The 12,706-nt window shown below is 40.7% G+C and overlaps 1 protein-coding gene across 2 annotated transcripts in view; it reads right to left on the bottom strand.

Moving 5' to 3' along the window:
* aff2 (AF4/FMR2 family, member 2) overlaps nt 1-12,706 on the bottom strand; it is a 209,336-nt gene that overhangs the window by 156,099 nt on the left and 40,531 nt on the right. The gene's annotated exons all lie outside the window — the stretch shown is intronic.

Below are 12,706 nucleotides of genomic sequence, written 5' to 3'. Positions count from 1 at the left end.
TAACTCTCTGAGGTCCAACTTATCGTCACTGATGACCGTAACGCTAACCTCATGCTAACAATATATATAACAGTTGTTCTTTTAAAAATGCTCTCTCAAGTCTTGGGGATAAGGAGACAAAAATTAATAAATAAATAAATAAAAAACAACATTACATAACTAGACTGCATTGAAACATCCACATCCTTCCAAAAAACTACGTTTTGCTTGATTGTCTCCCAAACGTAGTTTAGGGATCCAGGACTAATGTTGGGAACATTAGACGATGACGTAGACATCAGAGGGTTAACGATGGTCTATAAGCTGTTTCTACAATTGACAGTCCCTATTACAATGATTTGTTCAAGCTGACGCAGCTTGGTTAAACTTGCTCCACATGTTACTTTTAGCATTGTTGATTTAACCCTCTGAGGTCTAACTCAGCAGCAACCCCCGGGCCGTCCGTGAGTTGTTTGGTACCAGGCTTCAAGAGTTGAGTCTCGGGTGTGAAATTTGTGGTTTTCAGGGTTTTTATCGTTAACTCAGCTTCCCTGGGTCGTTTCCCGTGTTGCAGTTGTGTGTCTTATTCTAAAAGAAATATTTACGTGTTACCATAGCGACCAGAGAGGAGGATGTTACTCTCAATGTTGTTGGTGCATTTCAGGAGGTCACTGCTAATAAAGTTACACAATTACACAGTGAATTCACGTTTATTATTATATTTTCAAAATAGCACAGTTTTTGTCTTGGTCGTATCATTTTATTTTGTTGTCTTTATCCGTGACACCTTAAAGGCCGGTCCATGAAAATATTATCTGACATTAAACGATCCATGGCGCAAAAAAGGTTGGGGACCGCTGGTCTAACTTATCAATGACGACCCCAACTCTAACCCCATTCTGTCGCTCTTTTAAAAATCTTCATGGGAATCAGGGAACAGAGAAATACTCATTTGAAGTAAATGTAAACATTTGTCCACAAAAGTACATTTTTCTTTGTCTCACAGGATCAGGGCTACGGTTGGGGACATCAATCCCAATCATGTAGACATCAGAGAAATAATTTTGATGTAAGTTTTTAGGCCGAAGTTTCTCGCTCAGCATCATCACAGCAACTTGATAGTTTATTCCAACCAACCTGCAAAAACTATTCGCTGTAAATGGCAGATTCCTCGACAACCAGCGACTCTCATTGCTTCACCCAGATTGGTTAAACCGAACAGTGCAAGCTCTAAGACATCTTCAGCTTCAGCTGAACTCTATAACAGAAGTGAGCGCTGGAATTTTTTTGTTCCAGTGAGTGTAAAATCCCCCTGTCACCGTACACAATGGAGCTTTGTTTGTGTTCACAAAAGTGTCGAACACGACTGCAAAACCGGCGAGGGATTCTGTTTTCATTTTACTTCAAAGTTTTAACCCACGCTTTTATCATTGACACCTCTGCGAGTAATGAAGTCATTACGACAATTTGCTTTAAAATAAATCATCGTATTAATCTATTGCTCCTAGAAATTAAATGCCGCCGATAATTACACCTTTAGCTCGAGTGGTGGTGTAAAATGCCCGTCATATTTTTATTCTTTGTATTTTATTTAACCTGCATTTAACCAGGCAGCTCAATTAGGAATAAACCCTTCAATGCATTTGTGGCGTGTGTGTGGGAGACAGCGAGGGAATGAGGGGGTAGAACGAGTGTTTTGGAATGACAGGGAGAAGTGAGGGGGATAATGAGAGGAGGAGGAAGAGGAGGAGAGGGGGAAGGAGAGAGGAATAGCTGTCAGGCAGCAGACAAAAGCTTTGTTTGAAGTGTCAGTTCAACGACGCATTTTTTTGTGTGCATGTGTGTGTGTGTTTTCAGGTTTGGGTGCTCATTCAGACGGCATTAGACATCAGAGGAATATCAGCAGGCATTCCTGGATAAATAGAGGAGAAGAAGATCATCCAGGATGCCATCAATGCAAAAATGTACAGCTTTCAGGTTTCTGTATGTGGACAGACGGGAAGAAGGACGATATCAGAAATCAGTTTTTATTTCATGTTTCTGTGTGTGTTTGATATGAGAGCAGGTATTCTAATGAGACAAAGCCTTAAATGCATTGTTACCTTCTGGGTTTGTTTCATGCACATCACACGAACCCGTGTACGTGACACTGATGGACAGAGCAAGAACATCAGAGGACCCTGCTGCTTTGTTCTTTCGTGCACACAGGCACACAAATGTATAGAAATCACACATTAACTCAAAGAGTTCTCCTATTTACATATGTACACATTTTCAAAGCGTTTCTTCCTTTTCTTTTGTTGTGTGGGTAGAAAAAAAAGTGCCGTCAACTCGCATGTTCTAATCATGTGTTTATTTCGGAAATAGCAAATGGGACATCTGAGGCTGAAAGTAAAACTGTGTTGATATCAGTTACAATTCCCAAGACTTTGCGTCACAGCTAGCCATTTTAGAAGCCTAGCTCTGTTGCTACCAAAATGTCTCTTTGTTAGGACAAAATGAATAAGAAAAAAGAAGTTCTGGTAGAAAAACTAGCGGCTACTAGCTACTGTGGTAGCTAGCACTGTTGGTGCACAATAACAAGGTTCCTGGGTTGAAAGCTGCCTGGGCCTTTTTTGTGTGTGGCGCTTGAATGTTTAACCTGTACCTGTGTGGGTTTTCTCTGTGAACTTAAACTTCCTCCCACGTGTTACAAAGACGTCCACGTTAGATTAATTGGTGAATCTAAATTGGCTATGCAAACAAGCTAGTTAGAATGCTTGATATGCTTTCACCATTGGTTATGTGGTGTGGCTGCCCCTGCTTGCTGTTAACATGGTCAGAAAATATTAAATTACAAATATGATGTTCTACTTTGCTTGTTTTACTAAGGTGGTTATTTTACTGTCAGTTTGTAATGAGAGGACAGTGATGGCATGTTCACAGTACTTTTTAACGTGTATGTGAGTGTTTCTTCATTAGTGCCCTCTTTTCAAAACAGCATTTTGTGGATTTTATAGCAAAAACTAAAAGTCTCTACTGCATTTCCCAGTCATTTATGGTCAAGCTTTGTGTGTTGTGTATGTGTGTGGCGAGGTGTGTGTGTGTGGAGGCAAAATGGGGAGAAGATAGCAACAGGAGCTGATGACAACTCGTTAGTCTACTTTAAGTGCATTAACAGCTTCTCATCGTGCGCACTGGGGGTGGTGTCACCCCTGCCAACCACCTGCAGTTGATCTAACGGAAAAACTGGCATTACTAAAAAAAATAAATAAATAGTGTTTTACCTTCTCTTTAGCTGTGGAAACAGAAAAAAATCTACATCTGTGGGACTGATTACTTCATTATTTGCTTATTTTATGATCTGTCATGTTGATTTTTACATAGTCTTATGTTCTTAAATTCTTCTCTACAAGCAAACAGCAGCTGAGCTTTTGGACACATAAATTAAAATTCCTATTGGGAAATCACCGGGAACAAAAGCTGCTGTGCTTTGAATGAATGCTGGATTTTAATCTTTCTGCAAAGGTTTAAATTCTGTTCTCTGGAGAATCACAATATATTTTTAAAGGGCAAGTTTTAAATGAAAACAGAGTTTTTAGTTAGGATGTTTCCCATTTAGTTCTCAGAGCTGTCACTTTAACACAACTAATAGTGGCCCGTCACTGCAGGGCCTGTGTATTTGGGATCTTTGTGTTTTCTAACCAGCAGTGAACTTGTTTAAAATAAATGAGCATTTCCCCAACGTGAACCTAAAAAGGTGTGTTCTTGGGTATTAAATGGTGTCTCCATCACTGTAGGTACTCTAACATAATGGCTTTCTGGAGCCCAGTGAAACAAAAGATTAAAGCGAGAGAGAGGGGAAGGGAGAGAGGCCGAGAGCGAGCTGTTGAAGTGCGTGTGATACAATGAAAACAGGCCACTCAGGCACATTTCCGAGTGCAAACACTTTTGAGTAGAATCATTGTCAGAGCAAACACAGACTCTAGTGACTCTACAGGCCATTCTCACGCCATCTCATTTCACCTCTCTCCGACCGACACATCCCAGGATTCATTGTAAATGTCCGAAAGGGGCTTCTCGCCGCTCCCGGTACAATAATCAGATTCATGATAACGCAGCCTTTTACAATGTAAAACAATTTGAATTATCTGGCTTTATTTGCACGAGAGATATTTTCACAGTTTTCCGGTGTTAAAAACACGGAAAGCGATGATTTTGAAAAGGTTCGATTCTCTCTGGAGTCTTTTCATTCTTTTCCAAGTGCACATCAGTGATGATGACCTATTCTTCTTTCAGAATACAAGAGGAGCATTGTCAAAGATGTGTAATAATTCACAGCTCGGCTGTGAAGATTCTTACTGTTTGCATTAATAATGGAACATGTACTCCTTATTAATCGGGTGCTGCTGAATAATGGCCAGATAAAAGACTGGAAAGGATTTTCACAGGTTTTGTAAAAATGCAGCTTGGTGCACTGGAGAGAGGTGTCTTTAAACAGGACTGCCCATATGGAAAAGATATATATAAATCTTATAAAGTTTGTATCTGTCTTGTGTGAAACTTGTATGAAAAGCATATAAGAGTGAAAACAGATATAAGATCCCTTGAAAAATTATATAATGAAACTTGTATGTTTTGGATACTTATTAAAACAATGTATGAAAGTAATGAGAAAGTGGCCACTTTCATGAGTAAATCATGTAAGCCTTGTATGATTTACTCATGAAAGTGGCCACTTTCATGAGTAATCACATATAAGTTTTTACTATTTCTTTTCCATATGGGTGATTAACCAGACTTTACCTGTCGATTATTGTGATGCCAATTTATACAACCGGCCAATTGTGTCACCGGTGTATGAAGATGATTGGCAAAGTTAGCAAATTAACTAACATAACTTTAAATGAAAGCAGGGTTTATTTTTTTTCTATCACAGCTCAATGAAAGGACGCTTTTATCACTCTTTCACAGCCGTGCTTTTGCAGTTACATACAGAAGATCACATGTCTAAGCTGAATATGCCGCCATGCTTTTCTCCTTGAAACCTTAAATGAGGTTGTTTGGCTTCACAGCAAACATGTTTGCTTTCATATCCTGAACCTTCTGATTACACCAGAAGTGAGCAACAAAGTTTCAAATAATTAACAAAGTTTTAACAAAGTAATCATAATTATTCTGCTAAAAACATCTAACAAGTGGACAAAAATTGAGTAATTGATTGGCTGACTGAAAATGATTTGAATTTTACTTAGTGACTGACTGTTGAAGGACTGCTTGACAATGATTTTTAAGTGTCCCGGTAAAATAAGTGCAGAGCTTGCCAGCTACTGTTTTTATGGCTTCTCTGCTGCCTGTGCAAGTGAATTACAACTGACAGCTGTTGTTAAACTGAATAAAACCCACGCCAGGGACGTACATCTCATGTCCGTGCACGATGCAAAGTAAATGGTGACCTAGTGATACAAACATTGTTCAGTAGTGGTAACAGTGGCCACAAACTTCAAAGGGTAGAATCCATTAATGTTAAATGTCAGAGGATGCTGTAGCCTCACATACAGCAGTCATGTGAAAAGGAAAGCCTTTACTTTCACTAGGAAAAACTAAGTACACCCTTACTGCTTCCATAGAAACTGAAGCGTAAGTAGCTGAAGGATAAAGCCTGGATTATACACGGTTACGGAAATGGACAGCTCCGACGGTCAAGTAGTCATTCGTGTTAAACTTCTGTGAAGCAGGCTGCCTACGCGTGTAGTTAGGGCACCGTAGAGGAGGACTCATACCAGCTGTAAAGCACGGAGGTGGCAGGGTGAGGATTTTGGCTTTTGCTTTGCACCAACAGGACCTGAGCACCTTGTTGTCAAATTCAGAAGAAAGTCACAAGTTGCATTCTTATTTAGCTGAATTACCAGTGGTGGGGTGTGATTTGTGGCTCAGCTGCACGGGAGGGGTTGAGCAGTGGGTTCAGGGTGTGGTATCTGGGGAGGCTGCCTTACACAGCTGATCTCCGTTATCTAATCACATCTCCCCATTTGAGTATGTTGCACCAGAACACAGAACTGTACGTGACGTGAAGCAGTAGGAGGGCAACAGGTAAGCTGCCGCAAAGACAGTCTGAAAATAAAAACACTCAACCTATAACGTTGTGTATGTGGGTCCTTTATCGTGTCACAGTGGCGTCAAAACCCACGTGTGGCGGACCTGGTGGCCTCGTCATCTAAGGTGTTTGCCCAGATGGTGGCTGAGCTGCCATCTGTGCATCAGGAGTAAAGTTGGTCCACTGCCCCTGGCCTGGACTCCACCGTGACCCTGGCCAACGATTTCAGAATAGATTGCAGCATACCTTTAACAAGCCAAGGTAGTATACGTCAGGCTATAGTGGACTCTGGCTCTATGCAGACCCTGGTCCACCAGACCCTGGTTTGGCCCAGGGCATTGCTGAAGGTTGATTGATTGGAAGTTAGATGCATGAATGCATACATGCACAAATATCCTATAGTGTAGCTGGAAATCATATACAAGGGCCTTCTCCTGAGCCCAACTGGCTCCAGTAATTCACTCTATGGGAGATTTCCCACTAGAGCAGTCTTGTGATGACACCCTATGCTCAGTCTTTGTCATAAGAACTGATGGTCACATGGCGCATGAAGCAGAGCTGGCCTACCCGCATTCTGTATCGATTAAAGATAGGCTTTATAGAGTAAGTCATGACGCTCACAGAAGAGGAGAACACCAAGTTGTTGGTACCTAAGGTTATAAACACAAGGCGAAGCATATGGCATATGATAAAACTCTGAAGCGAACAATGGCCCGATTCTATTGGCCCGGCATTTGGGTGGGTTCGTGTGATGATGGTGCACGTCTTGCCTGGACTGGCCATTGAAGAAATCAATTCCAAAGGCGCCTTTGTGTCCGTTACCATTAATTGAGGTCCCCTTGGAGTGCATTGGCATGGACCTCATTGGGTCATTTCATGGGGTGTGCACAGGGATATTGCTTTGTTTTCGTTCTGGTGGATTATGCAATGTGTTACTCCAAAGCCTTGCTGCTGTGCACAATATCTGCAAAGAGTGTGGTGCAGATGGTGTTTCAAGTCACCTCCTGAGTCGGACCAGCGTCTACGACCCTCAGGCTGACGGGTTGGTGGAGCAGCTGAATAAGACTTTAAAGTCCATGATTCGTAAGTTGATTCACAAGGATGAACTTGATTGGGATCACTGGTTAGACACTCCGTTGTTTGCAGTGTGGGAGGGGTCCCAGACCTCTACTGGATTTCTCACTTTGAATTACTGTTGGAAAAGGCTGGGGGTGTTGGACCTAGTTAAAGAAAACTGGGAGGAAGCTCCAAGCCCAGGTAACAATGAAATTCAGTACGTCCTGGACCTGAGAGCAAAACTGCACATTTTGGGGTGATTATCACAAGAAAATTTGCTCCAGGCCCAGGAACGCCAGTAGCGCCTATACAACAGTGGGGCTAGACTCGGGCAATTTTCACCAGGAGACAAAGTGCTTGTAAAATTCCCTTCTTCCAGCTCAAAGATACTCCCTAAGTGGCAAGGACACTTTGTGGTCACACAGCGAGTGGGTGGCATAGAATATGAAGTGGACGGATGGCGGGGAGCCACACTGCTCATCTAGTGAGCTTGGTGTAGGTGAAAGATCAGTCAGGGGTGCCATATTCCACCACTCCTGCCTCCCTCTATTGTGATGACCATCTAAGATAAGATAAGATAAGATAGAACTTTATTAATCCCTCGGGTGGGTTCCTCTGGGAAATTCGACTTCCAAAAAAAGCACAGCAACGACCAAAGTTACAGTTACAGAACTGTTATATATATACACACACACACACACACACACACACACACACACACACACACACACACACACACACACACACACACACACACACACACACACACACACACATATATAAATACAGAGACAAATATAAATAAAATATACAAAGGGGATAAATAGAATAAATAGGAATAAAAAATAAAAATACAAGTGAATTGCACATTTCAAGTATTGAGTCTATTGCACTGTTGACTATTTACAAAAAGTATTGCACAAGGTATTGTACAGTGAGGTGCAGAGGCACTACAGCTTAGTTGTTCCCTCCTTTGTCCTCCTGTCTCCCCTCCCTCTCCCCTCCAGAGAGGAGTTAAACAGTCTGATGGCGTGTGGGACAAAGGAGTTTTTAAGTCTGTTAGTTCTTGTCTTGGGGAGAAGCAACCTGTCACTGAACAGATCTCACACAGGCACAGAGAACATTGCAATAGTGTTTTTGTAGATATGTTCTCCCCCAGCTGTACCAATCTCATAGAGCAGCATTTCAAAACGTGCCCTTGTGTGACGGTGCATTCACGACCCTATCGGTCACCTGAGCATAAGAGATGGTTCAGTGGGAATTGGCTGAAATGCTAAAGCTGGGATTAATAGAAAAGTCATACAGTGCAGTGTGTGTGTGGCTCCATAGTTTTGTGGTGAAGAAAGACGGGTCCATAGGATTCTGTATCACAGTCTCATGCTTATGCCATGCCCCGGTCGACGAGCTCCTGGACCAGTTTGGGACTGTTTGTTTTTTCACGACACTGGATTTAACCAAGAGCTACTGGCAGATGGGTAAAACAGCAGCCATCGCATCCTTTCCACATCCCAAGACCAAAAAAGAGGTGAGGCGGTTCTTGGGGTTGGCTGTTTTGTGCCCAGCTTTGAGGAGCTAATCAGCCCCTTGATCTGATCTGAAACATCTGACCAGATCTGGTTCAGTGGATGGAGCAGTGCCAGGCAGCGTTCATGCAGGGTTCTCTATGCTAGGCCGGATGGCTCCCAGGGCTAAGTTGGGCGATGGGGGTATGTGGCTGGGTATGGTTTGTGGCTCAGCTGCGTGGGAGGGGTGAAGCACAGGGTTCAGAGTGTGGTGTCAGGGTCAGCTGACTCACACAGCTGACCTCCATCATCTGATCATCTCCCCAGCAAGCACTCAACCTACACCGCTGTGTGCGTGGGTCCTTTATTGTGTCACAATTGTCATTAGTGGCTCCTTCATTGTGTCTTCTGCACACTCACAATGAACTCTGATTACACCGAGATCCGCTAATGTTTTGACACGACAGAGAGGGCTACTTCCCATCATAAGATTTCAAGATTTCTTTCTGTGGTCTGCCTTTGATGTGCAACTCCCAAGTCTGCCTGAAGGATGTTTCCATGTGGGAGCAGACCCAGTGACTTCCAAATCGAACAGACTTCTTTAAAAGTACGACATAAATCAACGGAAAGGGGAAGAAAAAACGAGTGTGCAGCGGCAACAATGACACCGTAGCTCCAAACATTCAAATGTGGCAGTGCAATTTTTTCAAAGACACAAAAATCACACATAACAGTGTGAAGAAAATGCTGATTGCTCTGTTGTCTCTTGAAAGGAAAACTGATTGTTCCCTGATTAGCCAGATCAACGATTAGAGCTTCCTTTATCTCCTGATTTTCACCTGGTAATGAGGGGTTAATAATTTAATACTCACTTAACGAAGAAAAAAAATCACCACTCCTTTCACACACATACGTCCATAGTTAATCTGCACACTTTTAGCTGATGAGAAAGAATTAATGTTTGCTAAATTAGTTAATTAGATAATGACTGAACACAGTTAACTACATCCTGCCTTCTGTAAAATCAGAGCGAGAGAAACAACGAGTGATCAGATAACAGGTTAGAGAGAAGGACAAAAGATGGGGCAAGCAGACTGAGACACAGAGGAAAAGACAGAGTCAGACAGAGGCATCTGGTGATGTTAATGTTTGCCTCCAAATGCTCCGAGAGCTCGGCTCTGGAGACTCAGCGTGGCTAAAATAAACACGCACACACGCGCATGCATGCAGGATCCCTGGCCGTCTTTCTCAAAAACATTCATTAGGTGTTCATGCACTCAAACCAAAAAAAAGAGGCATACACACTTGTGTTATAAGCACACATGCACGAAGACACACACACACACAGAGCGATAAGAAAACAATGTTAGACAGGCAGTTTATCATGAGGGCAGGAAGAGACAGAGAAAGATTACAGACCATTCCCGTATTCACATGAACATAAACACTGTGTGTGTGTGTGTGTGTCTGTGTGTAGGTGGGGGTGTGTCACGATTTCAAGAAAATGACTCAGAGGGAAACAGGTGCATTTTGGGGAAATTACATTTAATCAGGCTAAAATGAACTTCAGAGATATGTGTGTGTAATTGTCGAGAATACACACTTGTACTACATATATATATATATCTGTGTGTGTGTTTTGTGTGTGTCTCCATGTCCAATGGCATTATGTTTGTTAATATCTGTATCCTATAATCCCTTACATGCCTGCACACATACACCCTGTTGTGTGTGTGTGGGCCTGTTAATTTCCACAGCGCTGTTTATATGTTAATGAGATCTGTCATCTAAAACATAATAGCTTTACTAATGTAATCACGGCCATTATCACGCTTATGATCTCTGTCTCAGACATTATGTGATGTCACATGCTTGTCAGCGGCGTTGGGACCCTCTGACGGTGTCTCAGGCACTTCGACAGCGCATCGATCGTTCGCACGCCGCTGACATTTTCTAAGCTTCCCGAGTCAAGGTATTATGCGATTCATGAAATTTAATTGATAAGACAGCCGTGTAATCCTCACGCTTTCATCTTTCACATTTACATGTGCAAACACAAGTGTGCCAGGGCTCTGAATATGTCATACGTTTTTAGCTCATATATGCACATTGATAGAAATACTGTCAGTATTTTTGTGTATGAAGACATAGACTGACCTTTTACTGAACATATGCACGCTTTGATATCATTCTTAAATGGTACTATAGCACATCTGTATAAAACTTATTAATATTAATATTAAAAAGCATAAACTCTGTGCTGTAATCATATTAGATGTTAATTTCAGAGGCATTTTCCTTTGCAGTGACAGAGCACCGTTTCACTTCTGTCACTCAGAGTGATGACTAACAGGTCCCTCTTTAATTTAAAAAGGTACGGGGAAACACACCCGTGGTGATTACAGGCAGGCACAACCTGCTGGGTCATCAGTGAAGTGTGTTTCAGATTTTCAACGGTAATAAAAACATATTTTAAGTTTTTTTGGTTACATGAAAGCACAATAAAATAGCATCTTTTCATGGAAACAAATTCTTCATTTCAGTGTTTTACCACAGGGAGAGTAGTCAGTCTAAACAGCTGCATTCCCCACAGCTGTGACAGCAGGCCATACCTGGCTTTTGGTAGATTTCCTTTGCAGAAAAACATGGAAATGTATATATTCTTAGACATATACTGTGTATAATAGATAGATGTAATCCCAGTGGTCAGTCAGTGGTCAGTCAGTATTTTGTAGACCAGTTTTGTGCTGTTATTGTTTTAAAAAAAAAAAAAAATCAATTCTCAGTTCTATACATTTTGATTTATGCCTTTCAGGCATATATATATATATATATATATATATATATATATATATATATATATATATATACACACACACAGTCTTTGATCCTATGCCTTAGCTTTTTAGCAGCTAGCAAGTGAGCGGCTTTCTAAACATAACTAAGTAACTTTTATTGTCTACTGTAAACCTGACTGAGTAGTTTCCAGAAAAACCAACAAGAACATCATAATAGGTCAACTCTTCTGGCAGTTTTACAAATAGGTTGCAAACGTACCTGAAATGTTATGTGTGGTCCACTAATGGTCTTCTTTCAGTTCATCGAGTTTCAGTTCATATTACTTCATATGAGTAATATGAACTGTTGGCCTTAATTAAAACTACAAAAAAGGAAGTCGAAGTGTGATTTTGTGTAGTATGTAACCAATAACCAGTATGACCAATATTGTTAACTAACTTAAACAGACACTAATTGTCACTGTCGTCAGTGGACCTGTGACTCTTCTCTGATTTTATGTCATTAGGATTGTCACCAAAACCAGTATTTATACAATACCTTTCAATACCAAAATTCTGAATATTCTGAGTATATTCATGATTCATGAGCTTTATTGTCAATACAGCAGTATACACAGTATACAGTGTACCGAAATGCTGTTTCACCCCAAGCCCCCCATCGTGCATTTATAAATATATAAAGGATATATCTCCAAGAGATATAAAACCAGGAATTACAAATAAATAACATGCTAAGAATTTAAGGGATAAAAAAAGGTACTAATTACTAAATATACAATACTATAATGATAATTAAACAATACTAACAGTATGATAAACAAAGACAGGACAGAGACAATACAAAGTGGATTGTGCCATAGTATATATATATATTTATTAATTTTTTTTTTTACTTTTAGCATGGTAAGTACCAATTTTTCCAGAATTAATGGGGGCAGAATATGATTACAGGTGTTTTACCTATCATTACAGGCCGAAGAAGAACAAGAAGGAAGCCTTCAAGCAAAAATTACATTTGGAAGATGGTGAAATTACCATATTTTTAAAATAGCTCTCATTGTTATTGTGAAATCAGCAACGCGTCAAAGATGAAAATGTTTGCAATGGCTAATGCTATATTAACACTTAGGCTAACATAAGTTAGCTAACATTATGCAGTCCCTCATACTGTTAGCAGGCTACACTAAGAAACTAACATTTAATTCTGTGTCTTTTGAACAATGTATAATAGTATTTTAAATCAACGGCTGACTTTTTAATAACGAAATTTATGTTTAATTATATGCAAAAACATA

Source organism: Rhamphochromis longiceps, linkage group LG2 (genome assembly GCF_057381845.1).
Source record: "Rhamphochromis longiceps isolate RC_006_pf linkage group LG2, R_longiceps_female_GT1.1, whole genome shotgun sequence".
Taxonomy (NCBI): domain Eukaryota; kingdom Metazoa; phylum Chordata; class Actinopteri; order Cichliformes; family Cichlidae; genus Rhamphochromis; species Rhamphochromis longiceps.
The sequence above is the reverse complement of the archived record's forward strand: the minus strand, read 5'-3'. Positions and strand labels throughout refer to the sequence as shown.